Source organism: Acomys russatus, chromosome 20 (genome assembly GCF_903995435.1).
Source record: "Acomys russatus chromosome 20, mAcoRus1.1, whole genome shotgun sequence".
Lineage (NCBI taxonomy): Eukaryota > Metazoa > Chordata > Mammalia > Rodentia > Muridae > Acomys > Acomys russatus.
In genome coordinates this window covers 51,318,472-51,342,383 of record NC_067156.1, presented here as the reverse complement: position 1 = coordinate 51,342,383, position 23,912 = coordinate 51,318,472, and the positions used below count along the sequence as shown (strand labels likewise).

The 23,912-nt window shown below is 46.5% G+C and overlaps 1 protein-coding gene across 3 annotated transcripts in view; it reads right to left on the bottom strand.

The window, feature by feature from the left end:
• Nedd4l (NEDD4 like E3 ubiquitin protein ligase) overlaps positions 1–23,912 on the bottom strand; it is a 336,845-nt gene that overhangs the window by 255,838 nt on the left and 57,095 nt on the right. Inside the window, exon 1 of one of the 3 annotated variants that reach the window (XM_051163447.1) lies at positions 15,810–15,824. The exons of the other annotated variants lie outside the window; for them this stretch is intronic. The gene's annotated coding sequence lies outside the window, so the exon portion shown is untranslated. Of the gene's footprint in view, positions 1–15,809; positions 15,825–23,912 lie in introns of those variants that run through there. 3 annotated transcript variants of the gene reach the window in all.

Genomic DNA, 23,912 nt, shown 5'->3' with positions numbered 1-23,912 from the left:
AGCTGTCCTAAGTCGAGAGCCTCCTCGGGGCCCAGCTGTCTCAACTTACGCCATCTGAGGCTCCACCAGAACGCAGACTGGTCATATGATCATCAAGCCATGCAGACCGAAACCATCCTCTCCTTCATGTGCCCCCGAGAAACCAGAACACGGGTCCCTCACTCTGTGGTTTGGTCTTCTGTTCTTTGTGTTTGTTTGTTTGTTTGTTTGTTTGTTTGTTTGAGAGAGGAACTTGTGTAACTCAGGCTGGCCTCAAACTCACTGTGTAGCTGAGAAATGACCTTGCGCTTGTGATCTTCCTGCTTCTACCTCCCAAACCTGGGATTCTAGGCCTGTGCCATGACACAGGTTTATAGGGTGCTGGCATCCAACTCCACCCTTTGTCTCTGCACCCTAGACAAGTGCTCTGCTAACCAAGCTACATCCCTAGCTCCCTCTTCCTTCTGTTTTTATTTTATTTATTTATATTTTTGTGTGTATTTTCCACAGATATGTATTACTTTAAATACTTTTTTTTTCTTTCTGCTTACAATGCTTACAGCTGGGAAGGAGGAAACTTAATCAAGAAAATGTCCCCTACACAGGATTGGCCTGTAGGCAAGTCTGTAGGACATTTTCCTAATTGATGATAGATTGGAAAGGCCCATCCCATTGTGGCAAGTGCCACATCTAGGCAGGTATAAGAAAACAAAACTGAGCAAGCCAGGAGGAGCAAGCAAGTAAGCAGCATTCCGTATGACCTCCGCTCCAGATCCTGCCTCAAGGCTCCTATTCCCTGACTTCCCTGGATGATGGACTTAGCTGGAAGGTGAAATAAACTCTTTCTCCCCAAACTCTTTCTCATGGTGTTTTGTCACAGCAATGGAAACTCTAAGCAGGCTAGTCCAGAACATGTGTAGTCAGCCAGGGGTCACTGTTTAGATCAGACCAAGGTGGGAAGTACCATAAAAGATTTCACAACTGTAGGAACATTGTAACATCAGGGATGAGCTAGGGACCACTTAGTAACTAAACACAAGCCTGGAGGAGGCAAAGCTGGGCGAGGAAACGTTCCTGGGCTTATCCATCCTACTTAGTCACGGGCCGTGGGTATTTCCAAAGTCATCACAAGGCGTATGCAAAAAACCAAACTTACAGATACTAAGAACAGTGCTGGATGTGGTAGGGAGAGAGGTGTGAGGGTGACAGAGAGCTGAACTGCTGAAAATGAGAATGTGGAAGCTCAGGAAGCAACAACACAATCACGTTTTGGAGATTTTTGAGATAAAAGCAGGAGCAGCCATTAAAGTGATGGAAATGGCTGCCTTTAAGAAGCAGAAAGTGGAAGAGGATGCACTCAGTCCTGATGCGACTTGATGTACTGAGGCGAGTTGGTGGGGGAGCTCCCCTTTTCTGAGGAGTAGGGGAGGCAGGGTAGAGGGGAGAAGGAGAGGAGGTAGGACTGGGAGGAGAGGAGGGAGGGGCTATGACTGTGGTGTAAAGTGAATAAATAAATAAATCCACACACCTTTGGTCACAGCACTTACAGAGACAGAGGTAGGTGGATCTCTGAGGTCAAGGCCAGCCTGGTCAACAAAGCGAGTCCAGGACAGCCAAGGCTACACAAAAAAACCCTGTCTCAAATCCCCCCTCTCCCCAGAGAAGAGGGCGAGGGGAGGAGGAAGAAGACTCAAGGACAACTGGCTATATTCAAGCACTCTGAGTCTTGTCCTCCCGACTTAGAAGGACTCAAACTTCCCTTCACAGATACTAAACCCACTTCCTGGTGATGTTCTGCTGTCCGTTTCTTCCTCACAGAGCCCCACCCCTCACTGTCCCCAGCAAGTCCTGCTGGAAACAACTGAACTCCTTCCCTGCCCTTTGACATGGATAGGACATATGACATGGCATTTGTTACCTGATGCCACAGGAATGAGTGAAGATGCTATGAGTCATATGTGACGTCAATCACACAAACACATTTTTCTTCACAAGACAATCAGAATATACTTTCAGACTTGACGGGACGCTGAACCCATTGAGCCAGTGTTTCCTGCTTTTTGCAATCTAGTAAGTAGTAAGCTTTTTGCAATCTAATATGATTGCTAAATCATTTTAATCATGTTTCCAGTGTAGGACTAGGAGAGGTATAGTTTAACGGTAAAACATTTGCCTAGCATTCTCAAGGCCTTGGATTTGGTTCTAGTTACAAATACACACACACACACACATATGTTTTTGCAATGTTGTCCATGTTATATTTATCTATACTTATATAATATAAAACATACTATATATCATTACCATTCTTTCATATTTATCTCCACAAATATACAACAGCCAGAACCAAAACTTCAAAATAAAGTGTAAATGAGAAAGTGTTTAACTGTTCATCAAAATTAACTATTTATAAATGTTTGTTAATTAATGCACAACATTGCTTGACCGTTTGTGAAATGGCATGTCCGGTTGTGAGTTACATACTTTGAAGGATTCAATGAAATACAAAAATGGGCCCAAAGGGAAGCCCTAGACAGAGCTGGGCCCGGAACAGTCTCTCTTGACAGTCCCCAAATCTTAATGCTTTACTCTTTTTGGAATTCCCAGGTCTTGCTAGAGCGGTGCTTCTCAACCAGCGGGTATTGACCCCTGTAGGTCTCAAATGACCCTTTCACGATGGTCACCTAAGACCATCGGAAATATTAGATATTTACATTGTGACTCGAACATTAGCTAAATTACAGTTTTGAAGTAGCAATGAAAATAGTTTTGTGGATGGGGTCACCACAACATAAGGCATTGTATGAAAAGGTTACGCAGCATTAGGGGTGTGGCCTAGAGTGTTCTTTCTTTTGCCGTTGGCTGGAAGCCTGTAACCATTTCCTCCAACCTGGCTTCCTTCTCCCAGCATCTTTCCCCTCACTACCTCGAAGAACTGTACTACACGTAGGCAGCAGCCTATAAATGGGACCTCTTGAGGCTGAGAAGCTTCTGGAAGGCAGGAGACACTGTCAAGAGAACAAAGCGACAGCCTACAGACTGGGAAAAGATCTTCACCAACCCTTCAGCTGACAAAGGTCTGATATCCAAAATATATAAAGAACTCAAGAAATTGAACACCACAAAACCAAACAAACCAGTTGAGAAATGGGGCTCAGAACTAAACAGAGGATTCATAACAGAGGAATATCTAATGGCTGAGAAACACTTAAAGAAATGCTCAACGTCGTTAGTCATCAGAGAAACGCAAATCAAAACAACTCTGAGATTCTACCAGACTGGCTAAGATAAAAAATTCAAGTGACACCACATGCTGGCGAGGATATGGAGAAAGAGGAACACTCCTTCATTGCTGGTGGGAATGCAAACTAGTACAACCACTTTGGAAATCTATCTGGCGCTATCTCAGAAAACTAGGAATACGGCTTCCTCAAGACCCAGCTATTCCACTCCTTGGAATATACCAGAAGATGCTCCAGCACACAACAAGGACATTTGCTCAACCAATTTCACAGTGGCCTTATTCATAATAGCCAGAACCTGGAAACAGCCTAAGTGTCCCTCAGTAGAAGAATGGATAAAGAAACTGTGGTACATTTATACTATAGAATACTACTCAGCTATAAAAAACAAGCAATTACCAAAATTTGTGGACAAATGGATTGAACTAGAATTGATCATAATGAGTGAGTTAACCCAGAAGCAGAAAGACTCAAATGGTATATACTCATTTATATCTGGACACTAGCCCAAGGGGCATGTCCCATGAAAGTCTTCACTTATCATGAAAGTGGGATAGAGGGGAGGACATCCTATTGTGACTCTAAGTAAGAAATGTGGGAGAATGGGGAAATAGATGGATCCAGAGGGTCCTAGAAACCTAAGAAGAACACTATGATGGGCAGATTTGGGCCCAGGGGTTCTGCTGAAACTATGGCACCAGCCAAGGTCAATATGTGCAGTAAACTTCGCACCCCGGACCAGATCTAACCAATGGACAGGGCAGTCTCCACAGTTGAGTGGAGAGTGGGGACTGACTTTCATACGAACTTGGGTGCACCATATTTGACCACATCCCCTTGATGGGGAGACCTGGTGGCCCTCAGAAAAAGGATAGCAGGCTACCAAGAAGAGACTTGATACCCTATGAGCATATACGGGGGGGGGAGGTCCCCCTTAGTCACAGTCATAGGGGAGGGTATAGGGGGTAAGTGGGAGGGAGGGAGGAATGGGAGGATACAAAGGATGGGATTAACAATTGAGATGTAATATGAATAAATTAATTTTAAAAAGATAATTTACCAAAAAAAAAAAAAAAGAAAGAAAGAAAGAAAGAAAAACTGTCCTGCAAGTCTTCCTGTTGCACATACCCACTGCAGGAAGGAGTCATCAGGCTCTCTGCCCTTCATTCTCCTGCTTCCTATATAGCAAAGCAAATTAAATTCTTGAAGACACCATTTATTGTGATCTTTCATGCATCCGTGCCCCGTCCCAAAGCCACACCAACTCTGGGAGTACAGCTCTTAGCCAACAGACACCTACAGCCACCCTGGCAAGCAGACAGTAAGTAATAAGCACATCAGCAGGTAAATCCTGAAGACATTATCTCCACCCAGTGGCAGAATGTGCCAGAGTCTTGCTGGATACTCACTTTCTTTGCTAGGTAGAAGGAATCTCCCTGCAGCATCTGCTTGGCAGGCTGACTAAAGATGGGGGACTCTTCCCAGAGAGAGTCATCAATATCCCCCGATAATAAATATGAACCGCCCTGGGGTGAGAGTTGTTACTTTCATTGCTTTCTTGAGTTTACCTCTAGTCACAAAGCATTTCAAACTGAGTTTACACTTAAACCTTCTTTTCATTGCTTAGGAGGCACTTAAGACTTCTGAGCGTGGCAGGGAACAATCTACACTTAGCCACAGCGGGGGAGCAGCTTCCTGGCCAGCAGCACTAGGGGTGCTGACATCAATGGTACAAAGACAGCAGCATCTTCCTGGGCAAATGCAGGCAGTGACTGTCTAAGCAACCTGGGAGCGTCTCGCATGGGACACGCTTCCATTCTTGCCTTACCTCATCTGACTTTGACTTTATCCTCACTAAACGCGTGACTCAAACAATCCCACAAATCAGGGGCTGAAGAATATTCCAGTCCACGCACAAGGAATACCAATGAAGATAATTTAGTGTGCTAACGCCACAAGAAAAGCCAAGAAGCAGTGAGGAATTTACTAGAAAGAGCTTGCCTGTGTCCAACTAGGCCAGAGGTCAGTTTCTGCAAAATGCCTGAGAACAGAACCTAAAATCTTACAGTCGGGCTAACATGGCTTCTAAACAGACAAAGCGGTTTTTTATCTCTCAGTATGGTCCGACAGCCTTGGTACCAACATAAATTTTACAGTCAGAAGGACAACCCAGCCCCAAGATGGAGGCAAAGGCTCAGCCAGCACAGCACTGTTGGCTCCCAGGAGGCACCAACAAGCTTCTGATGAACTACAGCTTGAAGGGAACGCTCCCCCCCCCCCTCCAAAAAAAAGGTATCTCTGTAAGGCCAGTGCTGCTATAGCGAGCTCTGACAGAACACAGCTGACAATGCTTTGTCTTCACCCTGGTCTCTGCTCTAAAGGAACAGATACCGCCCTCACAGGCCTACTCACCACACTTCAGTAAACAAGTAAAGATAGTTCCCCCTGCCTCAGAGTGCGGATAAAGTGTGAGATTTGGACAAGGGATGTAGCTCAGCTGGGAGTGTGCCCGCCTGCCTTAGATCCTCAGCACTGCATACACTGGGCATGGTGGTGACAGCCTGTGACCTCGGCAACCAGGAGGATAAGGACAGGAGAATCAGCTCAAGGCTAGTCTCAGCTGCACAGTGAGTTTGAGAGCAGCCTTGGCTACATGAAACCCTGACCCTCCCTCTCTGCGCTGTGTCACCTAAATTTTTAAAAAAGAGAGAAAGACATTCTGAACCTTAGGGGAGAAAAAGAAATATCTGTGTGTGTATGATGTGCAGAGGCCATGGTGCACGTGTTGGTTGTCACCTTCCACCTTGTCTGAGGCAGAGTCTCTTGTCCCTCGCTGTGTACACTAGGCTAGCTGGCCCTCACGCTCTGGAGGAGACTCTTCTGTCTTCCTCCCACTTCTCCTTTAGGAGCACGAGGAGTGTGGAGGCATTTAACGCCGGTGTTCAGGGGCCAACACAAGCCGTTGTGTGTGTGCAGCAGTTTATCCACTGAGTTACCTCCCCAGCCCCGAATTCTGTGGGTTTTTTTGTTTTTTTTTTTTTTTTTTTTTTTTTCCTGAAGGAAACAGAATTGCTTGAATGGATGGATCATAACAGCCAAATTAAAACCATAAAAGCCCAAAGCCCAGTTCTTTGTATCTGCCACCTGCACCACCAAATTGGGCGGGGGTGGGGTGGGGGAGAATGGGGGGAAGGGGATGCTTTCGCACCCACCTCAGGATGTGTCGTGAGGGTTATGAGAATTTCAGTTGTACCCAAGGGCTTTTGGACACTGACTAGCAGACAGCAAGCAGTTGCTGTGAGGGCTGCTCATGGTTATAGACAACAACCTGTAGGGCAATCTAATTCACCGTCTAGAGTGTTGACATAACACGAAAACTAAGGCCAGGTGTGGCAGAAGGATTGAGAGTTCAAGGTCAGCCTTGGCTTCAAAGTGAGCAGAGGGACAGCCTGTGCTATATGAAACCCTCTAAAATGGCAATAAAAACAAAGAGGTACAGGAGCTTCGCTGCACATCTAACAAATGGCTCTGTTGGCCACCAGAGCACCAGTGAAGGGCTCAAGATTGATGTCAGCCACTGAAATCAGGGCAGTTAGGATACATTTCCTAGCCAGGGGTGGTGGGGCACGCCTGTAATATCAGCACTCGGGAGGCAGAGGCAGGTGGAGCTAAGTTTGAGGCCAGCCTGGTTTACAGAGCGAGTTCCAGGACAGCCAGGGGTACACAGAGAAATCCTATCTTGGAGAAAGAAGGAGAAGGAAAAGGAGGAGGAGGAGGAAGCGAAGGAGGAGGAGGAAGGAGGAGGAGGAGAAAGGAGGAGGAGGAAAAATTTTTTTGGAAATTCCTGAGTCCCAGCTCTATAAAAGGGAAAAGTATCTACTTTCCAGGGCAAGGCTCTACGTGGGCCACAGAGAACCTTGTAAACTTTCAAACTGCACAAATATGAAAAGGGAACACATGTGTGGAAGCTTTCAGAGAGGAATGCCTCCCAAGCTACACAGGTGAAATCAACAGTAACATTTACTTAAGGATCGAAAACCATCTGCATCCCACTAGGGTCAGAACATGGGAGCCCGGGAGCCCAGGAAAAATAACCTTCTTCTCAAACGTTCCTACTGTCCCTTCCTGGTAGTCACCTAAGGTGTCCTGAGTCCCTGGTGCCAGGCATCTGGGGCTGACTGAAATCCTCAGGAGAAAGGGGCTGCTCCACTCAAGAGTTTGGGGCTTGCCTGATGGTTTTTCAAGCCAGCATTAGTGGCCTAGGTTTGAGCTACCACTTTCTCCTTCCATTGAGGGAGCAGCTTGTCTATTCTAGTCCTGGGATACATATGGCGCCCAAGCCTCCAGCTACACACGCTGAACCCTCGCCATCCAGGACCTTCTAACTCTGTTTTGTCATTTTCCATAAACAAAACCTTTCAGCTTTTATGAGTTCAAATTAGACACATACAGTTTCAGCCCCTTCAAAAAAAAATAATAAACAATAACTAAAGAAAAAAGCAAGACTCAATACTGACAAGTGAGTCAAAGTCCTAAGGCCCAAGGGCCTCTGAGCACCCAGGGTTGCTGAGCACTGTCCTCCATAACTCTTTAGTCTTCCCACCATTAAGGCTGTTATTGTGACCCCTTACACACAAGGAACCCAGAGTATGCGATAGGATAATTAACCTGCTGAAAGCATGCTAGAGCAACGTAATCATACGCTACCTGACAAGAGAAGCTTCAAATTCTAGGGCGCTTAGGCAGCTTCAGCTACATTCCAAACAAACGGGAAAACTGTTTTTGTCTGTGTGGTTGAGACAGGGGCTGGCTATATTCCGGGATTGGCAGGGTGGGGCTGGGGGGTGGTGGTGAGCGCTGTTCAACCTTGATATCCTCCTGCCTCTGATTCCCAACTGCTAAGATTACAGATCTAGGCAACCACACTCAGCGATGTTTACTCTTTTCCAGCACTGCATGTGGAGTTAAGATTCAGCACCGCAAAAGGAATTTAATCATTTTAACTACAAAATCCCTTGCAGCCATTCCTCTACAGTGGACCTCACGTAAGGCATCCCAAAGATCACCACTACAAAACCATAACTCTCTGTGTGTGTGTGTGTGTGTGTGTGTGTGTGTGTGTGTGTGTGTGTGTTGCTAAGGAAAGAGCCCAGGAGGCTCAGGAATACTAAGCAAGCACTCCACTGCTTTGCTACTCTTCCAGCTAAAACAACTCAACAGAGTCAAGGGAAAACGATACTACAGGTTAAGTAACCCTCATCCAGAAGGCTTGCATCCAGGGTGTTTTGGATTTTGTTTGTGCTTTTTTTTTTTTTTTTGGAAATTTTTGCACATCTACAATAAATATCTCGAGAATGGGACACCGTTCTAAATACAAAACTTACTCATGGAACATATAACTTTATGTGCACAGCCTGAAGGTAATTTTACACAATGATCTTAGCAATTCTCTCTATATAAAACATTTCCAGACTGCCCAGTTTTCCAGCTTGTGGGGTCAGGTTGGTGCAGCATTTTATATTTGCTTGTTTGGGTTAGGGGTGCAAGGCTAGAGGTGATTTTTCTGAAAGTCAGTAAGTGCTACTCAGTCACAGTTAAGGTAGCTGCTTCTTGGCCAGACCCCACACTGTATTATCCTGGAATCCCACGTGGGCATCCAGCCTCAATCGCTAAAAGTTCACCGTGGGCGAACAGGCCCCAGAAACTGCTCAGGCAGGGCGGGCTCTGTGCTTCATGTTTCTTGAAGTTGTTTCTGCTGCTCTTGGAATTCTTTAAGCTATAAATTTCTATGAGGAAAAGTTAGCAGGGGACAGAAGTCCAAAGGATGCGAGCTGGTGAGCGAACAGTAGTAGGTGTGTGCTCACCATTAGCGGCTCACACTCCAGGCACCAACACACGACCCTGACGGATGGGCTTGTCGCAAGAGAATTGAGAGACGGCTCCGGGGTTAAGAGTACTTGCACTCTTCCAGAGTTTGGGTCCCAAACCTATGGAACTCTACTTCCAGAGGGATCCAATTCCCTCTTCTGGATTCTGAGGGCACCCGTGCACATGTGGCACAGATGCATGCAGATAAATACAAGATAACAACAACCAAAAAAAAAAAAATCTTTTTTATGAATGGTGTTATTAAAGAGCCACAGACGGGTGCTTTAGTGAGTGGAGCCGTTGGTTTACCATCTCTCCAGCAAAGGACTTCAAATAGTACAACTCTTGATTCCCCAATACAGATGGGATGGGCCAGAAAGCTGAAGCAAAGTTTAGTGCTTTTTGTAAGAGACAGCCAGCAGGCAGCCAAGAGGAAGGATGAATTCACTGTGTCTCGGTTCCTTCATCTGATCCCAAGCCAGGACACTATTAGACTTCAATTTCAGGGCAGCAGCACAAGGAGGCCAAAGGCACATGACTGTCACTGAAACGACATTTCCCTTTCTGTACCTGCATGAATTCCCTGGTAACCCAGCATAAGCAACCCACAGGGCCCTTTCTTCAGACTTTATGGCGGTCACGGCGGAACCCACAACACCCATACATGCTGAATAAGATGATAAGGCACAAGGCTACTTTTTTTTTTTTTAATCTCACATGCGTCATCAGGAATTCTATTTTGAAAACAAATGCTGCAAGCAAATCTCACCCCCTACCAAACTCACCCTCTTCCCAAGTACAGCCTGTTATGCATGCGTGACAGGCGCTCCACAGCGTGGAACTAACCGCACTGTATTTGATGCACTCAGCAGGGCTGTTACTGTAGGTAGGAAATCATTAACAGTACAGTGAGAGTGCTTGCGGCCATCCAGAGGCCAAGTTCAGCCAGGAGAAAGAAAAGCTTCTAGTGCCTCAGCCTCCTAGACTCCAGCCTAGACTTCAGCCTACTCTCCAGGCATTTCAATGTGTCCTCAGCCACACTGCACCACACATCCCAGCACAGGAGACAAGTCCCCTTGAGCCACGTCTGCCTGCCAAAGCTGGGAAAGAGAGGCTCGCCCCAAACTGCCTGTGTCCACCCTCCTTACCCTCCATAATCTGAGGAAACACTAAAAAAAAAAAGAGTAGCCAATGTGAGTGCAGAAAGGAACAGGGTTTTAGGAATTAGGATTTCATTGTTAATAAAACAGAACTTGTTACCTTGGAACTCAGAACCTCATGTGATCCAGGCCTCGTGGCATATACCCATAACACTAACACTTAAGAGAGAGAGAGAGATGGGGATATTCTTAGTTCGGCACTAGCCTGAGCTATGCAGCAAGACCCTCTCAAAAACAAACAAGGTTTCCCATTGTCACGGTGGCTGCATCATTTACTCCAAGGCTACAATGTAGCCATCTGAACTTGGTGAACTTGGAAACTCGCATCTATCACCATCTAAACAACTTCAAAGAGAAGATTCTCCCATCTATTAGGCTTTCTGGAAGAATTCTACCACCAGCCACAGTAAGGAATGCCGGGGTGAGTGAAAGGGTCTGGTGTCGGCATCTCATGTGGGTAAGGCCTGTGGCCTTCTGAGATGTGATGAATGGTCACCCCAGGCAACTTGGTGGGACCAGCAAGCTGAAAGAGAAAAGAAGGGAGGTAAGAAAACAGTGTGTGGAGGAAGAAGAAAGTAAGTAAGTGTGGGTAGGAGGCCGTACTGTCCTATGGTCAGCACTTTCTATGTGGGAGCTAAGGAACATAGGGTTTTGTTTTTTTGTTTTTTTTTTTTTTAATTAAAGATTTGTTTTTAAGGGCTTGAGAGCTGGCTCATTAGTTAAGAGCACACATTAGTCTTGCAGAAGACCTGAGTTCAATTCCCAGCACCCAGATAGTGGCCCACAACCAACTATAACCCTTCCAAGGGATTTGACACCCCCTCTTGACCTCTGAGGGCTCCTCACACATGCGGTGCACAAACCTATATGCAAGCACATACACACATACAAATAACACAAATATTTAAAAAAATAAAGATCTTAAAAGTCACTTCTATGTGTCTGAGTGTTTTATACTTGCATGTATATCTGAGCACCACATGCATGTAGTGCCCATGGAAACCAGAAAAGAGTGTCAGATGCTCTGAAACTAGAGTGCAGACAATTACAGACCATCACGGGGGTGCTGGGACTGAACCTAGGTCCTCTACCACAGCAGCCAAGTGCTCTTATTCACCAAGCCATCTCCCCAGGCCCAGAACATGGAATTTAGGAAACTTGAGGCTTGTTTCATGCCTTTTGGAAGGATCTCAAGAACAGAGAAATGAAGCTGAGGACTTCCTTTACACAAGGCAATGGAAGGAACCATCTGCAGTAGTCACATCTTTGGGACGTCTCCTTGGAAGAGTCGAGAACTGGAGACAGGCTTGCCTGAGCTGTTTGCATGGAAAGACAGACCTTGCTGTTCGAGAGATGAGGTTGTCCTGCCAGCGCTATGCTTCTTTTACTCAAAGACATAAAAAGCAAAGACGATGGCTGATAAGAGGAGTAGGGCAAAAAAAGCAGAAAGTGTGAGATGGCTTTCTCCAAACTGATAATAATTACCTTAAAACAGCTCTAAGAAGGTGTCCAACAGGACAATGGCAGCTGCGGGGCATTGGGGGTTTTGGAAGAATAGAGAAATTTAGTCTAACCTGGGCTGGAGGCTCTCCAAGGGGTAAAGGGCTGTTTGCTTATTCAAAAGAGGGGACTTCTGAAGTCTGAGCTGCAAGAGATGTCCTAGGGGTGTCTGTGTTGAGGGGGGACAGGGTGAGAAGTTAGGCCCATTAGTATGCCAAAATCAAACTTTCCATTTGGGGGAAATCCTTCTACCTGAGGAATGTCAGGTAAGAAAGGAATACAAGGCCACGGACCAGGAGGCGTCAGGTCTATGTTTCAGAAGTTACCAGAAAAAGAAGGCCTAAAGAGGCTCACTGAAATGTGGTAATCGACTGTTGAAGCTGAAGAGGTCAAGGGTCACAGGGTGCAGATGTAAGTTCACTGAGAGGCTCCCACAAGGAGTGGAGTTAGCAAGACATCAGAGCCATGTGTATGGGGGAAAAAGTGAGAGGTAGGCACAACAGTAAGGAGGCACAAGAGGGAGGGACAGTTGATGGCATAGGGATCAAATGGAGGTGAGGCTTTAAGATAAAAGAAAAAAAATGGAACAAAAAGAGAGAAGAGAAAAAATAGGCTGTGAGCAACTCATGACAGGAGGGGACTCCACAAGGGGTATGTTCGGGAACAGCCAACTCAGCTTCTAAGAGTTGTCACAGGATGTGAGGACCATGCTGATGGTGGATGGAGACCCAAAGGAGACAAGGACTGAATGGTTAGTCAGCGACAGCAAATTATCATCAGAGTGACATTGGTTTGGTGGGCGACAGTGGCCTAGCGGGTACACCCAGCCTAAGACGAGCTTCATTTGGAAAGTTACACCTGTCTGAACTCTATCTACCACAGAACGAACTGGAGGTCCAAGGACAGCAGCTACTCAAGAGCTCACTCACTGCAGTTTGAGCAACTTACCAGCACCTGACCAGCGAGCCTCTCTCTTCTATGGCAGCTTTCAGGCAAAGCCTGCTACCACTAGAGGGCGACACAGCCCCAAGGCAGGAACAAGTTCCCTGGCTTGGCTTGACTACAAACACAAGCTGAAAATTCTCCCAAGTTGGAAAACTTTGTTCATATGTTTTTCGGATGACATGAAATATTGTTAAAGCATATAGAAAGATGTGTGCGTGAGTACGCAGAGAAAAGGGTCTCCAAGGCTTCTCTCTAGTCAATGGCTTATCTTTAGGAAACTAAGAAGGGTGTGGAAAGGCCTCAGAGGCCTTTCATGGTAGGCAGTAGGTCACACTGTCAAGTATTTTTCATGTGCTGACATCACTTTAAAATGCCTTGAACATTAGGAAATAAGATACATAGAGGACAGAATGGGTGATACTACTCTCTGGGCCACGTCTCCAGCCAGCAGGACTAGAGAGCGTCCATCTCCTCTATGCTGTATGCTGTCCCTGAGGATGAACCACTCATTTGCTTAGGCAAAAGAAGGACATTAAACCCAACTGTCCTTCAGCACCCTTGACCACCCACTGGAGGCCTTGGCTCTGCCCTTTATTAAATCCATTAGCATGCAAATTCTGGTCATCAGTTGTCTGCCTGCCAACCATCATCTTATTCTCTGCTCTCCCGACTTCTTCTCAAAGCCCAAAGCGTGAGAGGAGTCATGGAGGAGATCTTGTGACTCAATCAGCATCCGTTAAACTGCATCCTAACAAGTGCCTGCCGGCATTGTCATCTCGTGACAGAAGGCCTCACATGACCAGTGACTAAGGGCACCAGTCATCCACATGCTCCATGCCTCTGCATCAGGCCCTGCCTCCAGGTTCCTGCCCTGCCTGAGTTCCCGTCCTGGTCTCTTTTGGAGGTGAACACCGATATGCAAGTGTAAGCCGGATACGCCCTTTCTTCCCCAAGTTGTTGTGGTCAATGGTGTCTCTTTACAGCAACAGAAACACGAAGACAACATCCGAGCTCCATGCAATCGGTTTATAAACCAGCCCCAGCAAACACCATGATGACTGCTCAGGAACAAAGGGCTCAAAGGGGAGAAGCACATCTAGTGAATGAAAGGACATTTTCCTGAATGTTCTAGCAGGAAGAGTCACTTTTCAAAGGCCAAAGACCTCCGTGCTAAGAAGTCACCTCATTGCACCTCACAACCCTCCGTGAGGTAACTTCCATCTTTTGTTAGGCCGGTAGAAATGGCAGGGCTGGTATGCCAACTGGAGCCCATTTCTTCCGTCTTCTCCCAACACAGTCCCAGGAGGAACTGATCGATCAGAAAGCCCAGCTTTCTTCCTTTTCATATGCTTCTCAATACAACCCCAGCCCCTCACTATGCTTGCTGCCTGACCCAAACAACAGCCAATAAAGCTGGCACGAAGGAGGCAAGGAAATGTTCCTGGGCCCAGAGTCCTGAAGAATTGGAATGTGGGGTTGGGTGTGGTGTGTATGAGTGTGGGGTAACTAGTTTATTTTCCCATGCCTGACAGAGGTGGTGAGGAAGGTAGAGTTCCCGGCAGTGGGAGCACATGGCAGAGTTCCTCACATCTTAGTGAGTCAGGAAGCAAAGACTTTGCCCAGAGCCCAAAGCCATTATCATCTTCTAAGTCCACTGTGCTACTTTCATGCCAACTTGACACAAGCCAGAGTTATCTGAAAGGAGGGAGCCTCAATTGAGAAAATTCCTCTATAAGATCCGGCTGTAAGGCATTTTCTTAATTAGTGATTGATGTGGGAAGGCCCAGACCACTGTGGGTGGTTCCATCCCTGGGCTGGGGGTCCTGGGCTCCATAAGAAAGCAAGCAGAGCAAACCATGACGAGAAAGCCAGTAAGCTGCACCCCTCCACGGCCTCTTCATCAACTCCTGCCTCCAGGTTCCTGCCTTGTTTGAGTTCCTACAGTAATGGAATACGGTGTGGAAGTATAAGCCAAAAATACTCTTTCCTCCCCAAGTTGCTTTTGGTCGTGGTGTTTCATCACAGCAAGAGTAACCTCAACTAAGACACCAATCCCATCAACCCTCTTCTGCTAGCTATGCCACAGTCAAAGCAGGCTCCCACGCGTGGAGAGCAAGCCATCCCACACCCAAGCCTGTGGGAGGAGGCACTTCACATCGAAACCTAACGGACCCTTAAAAGATGAGGAACGGCATCCCTGGGCCAGATTTCATCCTCCCTCCAACAGTCAACAGGTGGAGGGAGGACCTTCAAATACGGATGCAGGGAGCTTCAAATAAAGATGGACAAAGGGGCTTCCAAATGTCCTGTGTGAGCGCTCCAAGGTGGACACTCAGCTGGCAGGCACTATTAAAGGAGGCAGGAGCAGCCAGAGGATAAGCTTCAGTCCTGCAATCTGCCTGGTCAAGCTTTGACAGGAACCCACCAACATCTGTGCCCACCCACCACAGCCAATGCAGTCAGGAACTCTGGTGTGAGTCCTAGAAGGACCAGACCTTACCAGCAGGCTGGAGTCTGGAATACAAACTCTTCGTAGCCATTTAGAACAAAGTGGGTAGTAGTACATGGTGATGTCTCACAGCAAGTTTCTGGTGCTAGTTGCTAGTTCAGAACCTACCTGGTGCACCCAGGCAAGCAGGTCTGTGGACTGAGTTTCGCAGAAGCACAGCGCAGGTACAAAGGCACGGTGGCAACAATTTATGAGCCAGTCGGCAGGATTACAGAAATAAGTGGCTCCAACATACACCTGCCAGACTAAGATTCCAGAGAGCTGCCTGATGATAGAGAGGGACATCAGAACAGAGTGGGGTTCTATCTTAACATGAAGAGGCACAGAATTATTGGCGCCTTTCGTCAGCTCCCCCTGTGGCTCTTGCACTTGGGAAAGGTAAGCAGGCAGCTAAGGTTTTTCCAAGCCCTGCTACATGGATCTGACGTGCTGCTCCATGAGGCCCCTTAGAAGGGAAGGGGATGACGTGACAGGTGAGATGCAGGCATCCAGTCAGCAGGCAAGACTACAAAATGTGATTGCTTAGGAAAAAAACAAAACAAAAACCCTCATATTTCAGCTGTGACAGGGCTTGGATTCAATGCAAGGAAACACTGCTAGACTTACTTCTGTAAAAGATGACAGGGCACAGTGTCGGGGGTATCACAGGCCTGAGGCTAACCAGCACTGGGGGCCTGGTTTAGGTGAGAACCAAGACAGATACTGAGCCATGGTCCAAGAAATGGCCCCAGAGATGGGAGTCCTCAAGAGGAACCCAGTTTGGACCAGGATGCCAAAGGTGTTAGGGCATGCGGGCTGAGTGCAATGCCAGCTCTCTTGAACTGATGAGATCTGGAGGGAGCATCTCTTCCTTGGAGAGATGCAAGGTGCCTTTCCTTGAGTCACAGCTATTTTGATAGAAATAAATAACTCGCCCCTTGGGAATGAAGAAATCAGGCACATTTCCCTTCAGCGTCAACAGCTCACGGCTTCTTGAGAACTTCAGGAAATCTTCAAAGATTCAGTACAAAAGTTCATGGTATTGGTGACTAAGCCAGGGCCGGAAGGTGGAGCCTGGGGAAGGGGGTAAGGCAGTTCTTAGGGCTGATTTTTCTTTTGTTTGTGCAAACAAGCTATTTTAACATAACTGCCCATGGAGCAGAACTTCTAATTATAGCATCAGGAAATAGGGTGTTTCTCTTAAAGCCCCAAGTTCTCTTCATTAACTCAGTTTTCATCTTTATTTGGTCCCAGACTCCAAGGCACTTGAGAAATGAGATTTGGTATACACTAAGCGGCAAGCAAATCCAACAGAATGCAGAAAGGGAGTAGATCCTTGATCTGGTGTCTTAACCAACAGAGCTGAGTCCTACCAACCGCCGCTGGGTCACAATGGTTTTTGGTTTCCTCTGTGTGTGTGTGTGTGTGTGTGTGTGTGCATTCATCAAGGCCAGAGGTCACCCTCAGGAGCTGCTGACCTTGTCTTTTAGAGGCTGGGTCTCACACTGAACCTGGGCCTCACTGATTAGGCTAGACGACCCCAGCAAGCCTCAAGGGTCTGGGCATCCCAACCTCTCTAGCACTGGGATTACAAGGGCATGCCACCATGCCAAAGCTTCTCTTTGTCCATGGCCGCTAAGGATCAGGTGGATCCGCCTGCTAGCACAGCAAGCACTCTAACCTGACCTATCTCCCTGGCCCCACTGAGTCACAAAGCTTAAGGCTCACTGGAACTTTCTATTGTTCTGTATGTTCTTCTGTGTCTGCTTCATGAATGAAAAGGTAAGCGAGCCCCGTAAATCACATTGGACTCAAATGAAGCTATGTATTCTCAAGTAAAAAAAAAAAAATTTTTTTTGCTAGATTGTTACTCACTCACTCACTCACTCACTAAACATACTTGGACCAGTGGGTGTCGGGGTTGGGGGAGACCCAGTGCAGCAGAGGCAGCAGGACCCTGGGGTTATAAAGCAAGGTTTGTACTGATAACAACAAGGAAGGGAAGTTTCCTGTTCAATTCACATGCAAGGTTCCAGATCCCCCAGGAAAACAGTCAAAGGTATCCAGGAAGTAATGAGGTTGATTATTCATATGCACACACCCGGTCTCATTAGCTTATAATATTTTTCCTTTTCACCACCTAATAAAAAGAAATAAAAGAAAAAAATGGCTGATTGCTTCCCGGTAAATAAAGACAAATGCTCGGTAGAAACGTGGCTGACTTCCAAACCGAAAAACAGACCCAAATCAAATTTGAACCCGATAAAAAAATGTAATTGATTGCATATTATCTTCAACATAAATTATTCTGAATGACAATAAGGAGGGGATGTTTTTCTGCTTCGAAGCAACTGAGTCTGGATATGATCCTACATTCTCATTAATGCACATGCTGATTTACAATTAGTGTCTGGGTAAACTACATCATATCTGGAAAGAAAACAAAATGCGCAGAAAAGGAAGGGCTGGTTCTGCTTTGGACTAGAAACTTCTACAGCCCGAGCCTCGGTCTATTCCCCTGCTGTATACCAAGCCCCGCGTTTCTCCTGGAGAGAACCTGGGGTTCTCCTCCAGGTGAAGGGGAAGCCAGCCAGCAGCACCCCAACATCTCTCACTCTCCCCCTCACATCAGAGGTCAACCAGGAAGTCTTGCATGGCAGTAGGTGGGGAGCTGGCAGTTCAAGGCCATTCCTTTTGGTGGTCTTTATCATCTTACACTTAAACAATTAAGGCCAAACACTGCTGAGTGAGTCTGCCTAGTCCAGCCCTGACGCTCCAGGGTGAGGCACATCTGCTGCGTTCTGTTTTACAAACTCCACTTATGCTAGATCTCGCCAGGTTGTGAGCTTTGGCGTTGATAAAGAATGTAGTCACTGGGCAGAGACAAGAGATCACTGTGAGTTCAAGGCCAGCCTGGTCTATAAAGTAAGTCCAAAACCAAACCAAACCAAACCAAAACAAAACAAAAAAGGTCTCCTCTGCAAACTCTTCTGCTACATAGCCTACTGAGGCACACATACACCTCCCCTGACTCCAAATCAATAATATTCTGTGTGTCTCCCCAGAAGCACCTTCCAGCGGCAGGGTCCTGAGGCTCACACTGCCGATTTTTGCTGCAGCAGGTCTGGGGAGAGCTCAGGAAGCTGTATCTGGGACGCCCAATCATGGCTCAACCAAGGCACAGGAAACAGCTCATCACTGAGCTCGACAGATCACGCCATTAAGTTCGATTCATAAAATGAGATGATTTGATGAACAATCCCAAATGCAAACAAGAATGCCATTCTGAGAAGCTTTCTGGACCAGGTACCATAAACAAATAACCAGTCGGTCACTGTTCAGCCAGGGACACCAGCCTAAATTACCCACAGTCCTGGGAGGCATGCTATGGGGTGTGCCTGGCTTAGGAAGGCACAGAGTGTGGATGAAAGTTTGCCACTACTGGGTGTGATCAAGATACCTAAAAAGCATCCACAGCTACACTTCTCCATGGGCACCCCCTCTCCATCTCAGACATACAGCTCACATAAGCACAAGCGAGCTTCCTAGAGCCTGCCAAATACATGTCCTGTGTTGACTCCTCTAACCAATTTATATGGGGGAAGACAGTCTTATTCTAAGAACTCTACTATCAAGCTTACACCAAAGCGGAAGTGAAACATTTTCTGTATCGATACCCGCTCCCGGAAATGCTCCCATCAACGGGCTCAGTTTGGTTCATTTCCCACTGTCCTGTGCCACTGTATAACACACACACAAGATGGACTTCTCACCACTGAAGCGGATATTAAACAGAACACAGAGAGTGTAAGCCATTCCTCAGAGGTCCAACAATAGAATTCTCATTTCTTGGTCTCAACCCAGACCAAGATTCTCCTCCCTCCACCAGAGCAAGGAAAGTAAGAAGCCAGTGTTTCTTAGGAGCATGCCTGACAAGCTTTCATGTGCGCCTTGAGAGGATTCCCGGGGACCCCTCTTAGTGCTTTAATATCCTGCACTAATGAGAGTCAACACAACTCAGCCCCCTGGGCTTCCTCAAGCAGTCTTAGCACCTATCCGATGCTTTACAAACGATCGGTGACACACTGGAGTTCCACAGAGGCGCCCATTCCTAGAAGAAAATCTAATTCTGTGATTATTTAGTACTGTGCAACTGAGACTAGAAAAGGAAGAAGAAAGAGAAAGAGACAGACAGACCAAGTCCAATAAGCTAAATAAAATTCGTAAGGCAGACAACTGAAAATTAAGCCTAGCACTATAGGAGACAGAACACCAGCCCGGAGAGACGTCTGGATCCTGACCCAGACTCTGTGACTCGGTTGGGTAACATGGAGAGGGGGCATTCAGCCTGCAGATGAAATTAAAGCTGCCAGTCAGCTGACCTCAAAATAGGAAGCTTGTCCTTGATTATCCAGGTGAATGTGACGTAAGCGCAATCGTTCTTTCTTGAAAGTAGAAGAAAACACTGAGGAAAGGAGATGGAGAAAGCTGTAGCTATGAGAGTGCTCGAGAGACGGTGCTGCTGCCATTAAACTGGAGAAAGGGATTTCAGCAAGCTGGGCAAGCCAGGGAGTTCTCTTCTGGAACGTCAGCCTCAAAGCATTGATTTTAGCTCAGTAAACACATGTTAGACCACACACACACACACACACACACACACACACACACACACATGTATGCATGCATGCATGCGTGCAGGTGCATGCCTGTGTGCGAGCAAAATGCAAAATAATGAATCTGCTGTTTTCAATCTCCTGCATCTGCAGACACGTGTCCCCAGGCAGAGGAACCCATCTGTCGGTCCACACAATGTCTAGGGAGCTTTTCTCCGCAAACCAGAATGATTCTTGCTAATCTATGTCAAGTCCTACACAAAAAAACACATACTTCATTTTATAATCCTAGTATGAGAAGAACATACAGGCTTTCTAAGATCTTCCAATGATCCCAGCAGCAGAAGCATCTTTCCCTACAATCTGCAAATGCCACAAACAGCAGACTTCACCCAGAGAGAACCTGCAGTTTCCAAAAGATACCCGAGCGAGCAGGGAAACAACCCATGAGAACACATCCTCTAGTTCAGTTGATGGGTTTGCATTGCAGAAGTTCCCTCCAACAGTCATCTGAGACACAGTTCTGCAAACTCAAAAGAGGTTTCTGGCTGGCCTTTACCAAAAGACATGCTCATTTTACACTGTCTATCATCTAATTATTCTCCGTGTATGTGCATGCCACGGCGTGCCAGTGGACAACCTTTGGGGATTCGTTTTCGCCTTTCCTTTGTTGAAGGAGGTCTCTGGATGCTCCACTGTGTATTTCAGTAGAGCTGGCTCATTGTTTCCCGGCAGTTCTCCAGTCTCTGCCAAGCGCCTTGCTACAGTAAGGTTGGGATTGCAGATGTATGTCATCCTATGTGGCTCCCCACAGGGGTTCTGGAAAATTATTTCAGATCTTCAGGCTCATATGGCTAACACCTAAGCATTGAGCCATCTCCCCGGCCTCCTATCAAGGAAGCTATCTCCCAACAACGCAAACAAACAGAGATGTCTGAAAGTCCATACCATCATGGAAAAGGAGACTGATTGCAAAGCCCCAAGTACAGCCACAGATGCCGTCCACCCCTCTGGGTTCTTATGTCCTTGCCTCTGCTCACATACCTCCAATTCCAACCCCTTTGTTAATGGGACACCAGTAATGTATTTTCCAAATAAGACACACACACACACACACACACACACACACACACACACACACACACACACCATATACACACCACTCATACACACACACACACAATTTAAAACCTGTAAGTAGAAGGTGTGCACCCTAAAATATCGGCACAAGGCACAACACAGTAATTTATAAAGCAACAACAGTCGCTCTTTGGCAAGCTTGTGCCCATATATAACGGTGCTGTTGTAGCACGGCTTTCTTGACAGTGTAGTAGAGTCACTCGCAGCTGCATCGGCAGAACACAGGAGGAATATCTCTACTGCTCAGCCTAAAACTCACTAAATAACAGAAAATTTTCAGCTCCATTGCAATCCTGCAGGACAACAGTCATCTACATGGATTGTCACACAGCTGCCTACTTAAATACGCTTTATATATTTATTACACACGAGGAAAAGCGCTTTTCTTCACAGCCCTTGTGCACTCCATACCCACATTTGCATTTGTTCCTTTACCATCTGTCCTCAGCAAGCCCATCTACTCCAGGAAGGCAGGGACCATCTGCTCTGTCACCACAGATAGCCAAGCAGGCAGGATGCCAGACCGGCTAGGCAGAGAGGTCAGTCTGCACTGCCCTCATCTTTAGAAACCATCTCAGTCACTTAGGTTCCTACAGCAAACTCCCGTAATGGTGGTTCATACACAGACGTCACGTCTCATGGTTCTAGACAGTCAAGATCAAGGCTCCGGAGGCTTCAGTGTCTGGTAAGGGAGGCCTCTGGCTCGCAGCCAAGTCTTCCAGCTGTGCTCGCTGATGGTGGAGAGGTGAATGGTCCTCTCTGGAGCATGCCTTTTATCAAGACCCTGGTCCCACCGCAGGGCTCAGGGCCTCATCATTTCCCAAAGGCTCCACCTTCTAGCATCACTGTGGGATAGGATTTTTGACTTGAGTTAGTTGGGGGTGGGGGGTGGGAGACAAAACATTCTGCCTACAGCAGAAACCATATGGTTTGACAATATGAATAGTCAAATATGGAACATTGAAAAAGCATTTTCCAGCCTGGTCTATCAAAGTGAGTCTAGGACAGCCAAGGCTACACAGAGAAACCCTGTCTTGAAAGACCAAAAATTAAAAAAATAAATAAATGAATGAATAAAAAGAAAAGCATTTTGTTTTTTTTAACAACTGCAAACTAAAGTAGCTTTAAAGAGAAAAGACAAATAGAAACTGTCATCTCACTCCTCCAGTTAAGAGTAGTAACTCTCCTCTCTTTTTCCTCTCTCCCTGCTCCCCCTCCCTAGCTCCTCATACTCCACTTCCTGCTCCAGATGCGATCTGACAAGCAGCCTCCAGTCCTGCTGCTATGTCTTCCTTATATGATGGACAGTACCTCAAGCTGTGACCCAGAAATAAATCCTCTCTGCCTTGACAAAGAAAGAAGAGAAGGAGCCAGGTGTGAGAGCCAGGCAGCTCAACCTACCTGGGTGACCTCTAGGCCAGCGAGAGACCCTGTGAATGATACACAAGGAAAAACATCCCTGATCAGCCTCTGGCCTTCACAGATACCTGCATACACATGCCCCTCCACCCCGCAACACACACACACACACACACACACACACACACACACACACACACACACACCACTAGTGATAGGATATCATTTGGTACAAAACCCATGATACGAACATCTCAGTTTGAACCTGAGTCTAAAGTAGGTTTTGCAAACTGATTAAGCTAAAGAGTCCAATATTAAAACTTAACTCATTTTCAACTGAGGGGGCAGGCCCGGTGATGGAGGGAAAGTATTGCCTCATAAAGTATCATGCTGCAGACAACGCTCACTAAGCAACCAAATACTATAAATCTGCACGAGTTCAAAAGAGCTTATCCTTGAAGTGGAAGGCAAACATGGAAGAGTGGACAACTGACCTCAGCCATGCTGGAAATGACAGAGAACAGCCTGTGACACTCCTAGGACAGCAATACTCAGACACACACGTTACCAATGGAGATGGGAAGTGACACAGGCACTTTTGAGAACGGCCTCGGAGTTCCTTGAATGTTTAAATGTGGAGTTACTGCTGATCGAGGAGGCCACTCTACTTCTAGATTCAAAGCCAGGGCAGATACGAACGTGTACATACTGAGATCTGCCATGAGGCAACCTGGTGCTACACACAGTTTCAGCACTTGGGAGGCTGAGGCAGTGGGACTGCTTAGTTTGAAGCCTGCTACATATCAAGCCCTGTCTCAAGCTAATTAATTAGTTAATTAACTAATTTATTGATTGACAACCCTATAGCACTATTTTGTAATAGTTAAAAAAAAAAGTAGAAACAGCCCAATGTCCATCAGCATATAAATGCCTACACAATACCTTGCAGTGTCTCCATATAGTTTTCTGTCTTGAAAACTGATACAATTTTAGGATACACTGTAGCCTATACTGTGGAATATGGTTTGGTGAATTAAAAAGAACTTGAGCACTGATACTTTCCTCAAGGGAGTAGATAGCCCCAAGAACACTATGTTAACTGAAGTTGCCAATGACATTGCCCCTCCCTCCCTCCCCAGGCACTAAATTAAAGGGTGGTTATGTGACCACACCCGGACTCCGTGGGAAATTCTACCGATCCTGTGGATAGAGGTCCACATCTGTGAACAACCTCGACTCCAAGTCTCAGAACCTAGTCTTCATGAACAAAGCCCAGAACAGGAGCTTTCATGCCTCTAGTGTCCTTTCACAGAGCAACCAGACCCTTGTGGCTACCTGTACAACAGGCAGACCAACCAATAATCTGTTATTTCCTTTGCTCTACTGAAAACAGTTCTTAAAAGGGTTCCCTGACTTGTTTACATTGCATTACCTAGTACCTGGGTTAGGGATGTAGCTTGGATGAAAACCTGGTTTGATGCCCACACCTTATTAACCTTGATGGTGTACACCTGTAATCCCAGCATCCTGGAGGCAGGGGCAGAAGAACCAGAGGTCAAGATTATCTTCTGCTACAAAGTGAGTTCCAGGGAAACCTAGGATACATGGTTGGTTGGTT